This window comes from Nuphar pumila, unplaced genomic scaffold, assembly GCF_984573655.1.
Source record: "Nuphar pumila unplaced genomic scaffold, dmNupPumi1.hap1.1 HAP1_SCAFFOLD_660, whole genome shotgun sequence".
NCBI lineage: Eukaryota > Viridiplantae > Streptophyta > Magnoliopsida > Nymphaeales > Nymphaeaceae > Nuphar > Nuphar pumila.
This window is the reverse complement of record NW_028323443.1, coordinates 33,645-36,318: the sequence shown is the minus strand read 5'-3', so window position 1 is coordinate 36,318 and position 2,674 is coordinate 33,645.

The window sequence follows — 2,674 nt, the reverse complement described above, 5'->3', positions numbered from 1 at the left end:
CAGGCCTTCGCAACACACCACTTACATGCTGTTAGAAATTTCAAAATGACAACATGGTACGTTGTGAAGCCGGCAAGGCAGTCGTGGGGAGCCATGAACCCACTCGATGGGCCAGCTGGAGCATGTTCCAAGGGCCGTGCTCCCGTCTGCAAGGTATCGAAACGCGGCCGATGCACTGAATTTCGACGTCCTGCAGCTTACAATGGAGACAGCTCCTGGGAAAATGCGAGCTCCAAGGAGCGCACTCCTTGTCGTCAAGCTGCAGACAGCCTTTTTGGTTCGACAAACAAGGTGTCGGAAGCAGTTTCGATATCTGTGTCCGCTCACCCGAGAGCAGGTGCACGAAGGCCAGCTCAGCAAAACATAGCGCCACGTGACGAGAAGGTACATAGTTTACTGTTCACAGTCATCTTGAGCTGGCACTTTGCGAAGAAATCTGGCGAAATGTTGCTGCAGGACGTGGACCCAGGAGGTTCCGCGATGTTCCGAGCTAGCAAACCGTGTCTCAATCATCGTCAACCTGAACGCTGATTCTTGCTGCACTATTCCACTATATGTGCTATGTATATTAGTTAAACAACTCGCTTCATGGTTTAAGCAAGAGACGAAAGTTGTCGGCCACGCCTGTCTGTTGTGCTCCCGAATGGTAGGACATTTGAGAAATGTGTGTCCGAAGTTGCAGTATTCGACTTAACACTCCGACCCTACGCTTAGCCAGGCATCAACGTGAACGGAAGCCCTTGCTCAGGGTGAGCATACGCATCAATCGAATTCTCATGGACAGAATGGACTCCCTTGGGGCGGGAGGGCACGTCCCTGTCGGCGCAGCCTTCAGCAACTTTGCGTGAATCCCGACGCATTTTATTTTCATCTTATCTGCAAGTGTGAGACCACTGTTAGTTTTCAGCTTGAGCTGTAGTTTCTGCATGTCTATGCAACAGATCACCGCATCTCACGCTCGTATTGGTCTTCCGCAGGCATCCATCCCCTTTGACGAGCTTCGAGAACGTATCCTCCACACGAAACCTGGCGCCACGCTCGACCTGGCAAGGCAGACTTTCAAGTGCAACAGCAGCAGTCACGTTGAAGACACCTCTAACCTCCTTGCGGTCGGATGTTCAGTTCACCACGACCTAGAGCTCCAGTTGGCCCCAATTACGATTTGTAACGGGGCTCTCGATCTCGCAGAGAATGTTCGGCTGGTCATGGGCGGCAGTGGAGTCGTCTTCTCCAATATGATCATTAGAGGTACGTCCCAACGACAGTACCGCTTTAAGTGCACCCATCAATTGTCACAAGATCAGCCTGGTTGTCTCGCCCGTTGACGTCGCCATCTCTTGTTGGTCGGCACGCGTTTAGTCACTAGCCCGAGGCATTGGTTCTTCTCTGTGAAGCACTTGAACCATTGGCTTATCAAGTAGAGACAAGAAACAGATGTTGCGGGGGATGGGAAAGTATGATATCATGGTTAGGGATCAGTCTCATCCGCATAAGTGGTAATCCACACTCAATCCCTAACATCGAGCTGCTGGCAACTCAGATTGCCAGCTGCGATGTGAGCTGCCACTGCCCATGCAGTTGAGACATACTGCATCACCAGCATCATCAGAATTCTCGCAAATACCCAATTCTGACCTCAGCTTTGGCGTCCTTGTTCTCAACTTCATGCGGCTGACTCCCACAGGAGACATTGCATGCCTCCATGCAGATCTAGATGGATCAGGTCTGGTTTCTCATGTCCGACTCCTTAAATATGATTTCTCACATTGGTCTCTCAAGTCCTGTTCCTCAGGTTTTGTTTGCTCTGGCCTGGTTTCTCGGGTATGGTTTCACAGGCCGAGTGCTTCGTGAGCCCGGGCACTTGCACATCGACTACCTTGTTGGTTTCGACGGGAATGTTGCAGGATCACAGAACCTTGCGTTGCGATTCTTGTGATGCGGCAGGCCGCGCAAAGCGGTGTTTTTTCAGGCATGGTGATGGAAATCAGGGGATGGTTATGCAGATCTAGAACCTGGCAAAGCCACGGCTTGCAATGTATGACCTTTTTGAGTAAAGCAACCCGCTTTTCAGATTGGAAATAAGCTTTTATCGAGCCGCAGGCGCTATCAATCCATCAGGTCGTGGACAGAGGCCAATACTCGAGGTCTCGGGGGCGTCCAGCTCCCTGTTGTTGAATAATGTGACGCTAGACCGGTGCAGCCTCGTCATCAGTGACGGGGCAAGCGCGGAGCTTGAGGGCTGCAAAGTGCTCGACATGTTTCTGGACGACGAGAGGTTCTATCACCGGCAGCCCTTCAGCGTGACGGAGCTCGCTATGTTGCGCTTACATGGTCACGGGATGCTCGTCACGAGTGCCGCAACTGTGCAGATGCACAACTGCAGCTTCACGGGCTCTCGTGACACTGGATTGAGGGTGCGTTCATCGCTGGCTACCCTATTGGATCATGTTGGCTTCGTGTAGCACTATAGTCGTGAAAGGATACATAACCATCATAACATCACATAGATAATGGCATACACAAGGCAACCAAGTAAACATGCTCGAAACAAACAGGTCACTGAACATCAGCGGCCTGGACAGGCAAGCCTATCATAAACGCGCGGCCGCTCGCGCGAGCCAAAACTTGAAGAGATCGCCTGTACATCACAGAATTGCCCTTGCATAGGTAGAAG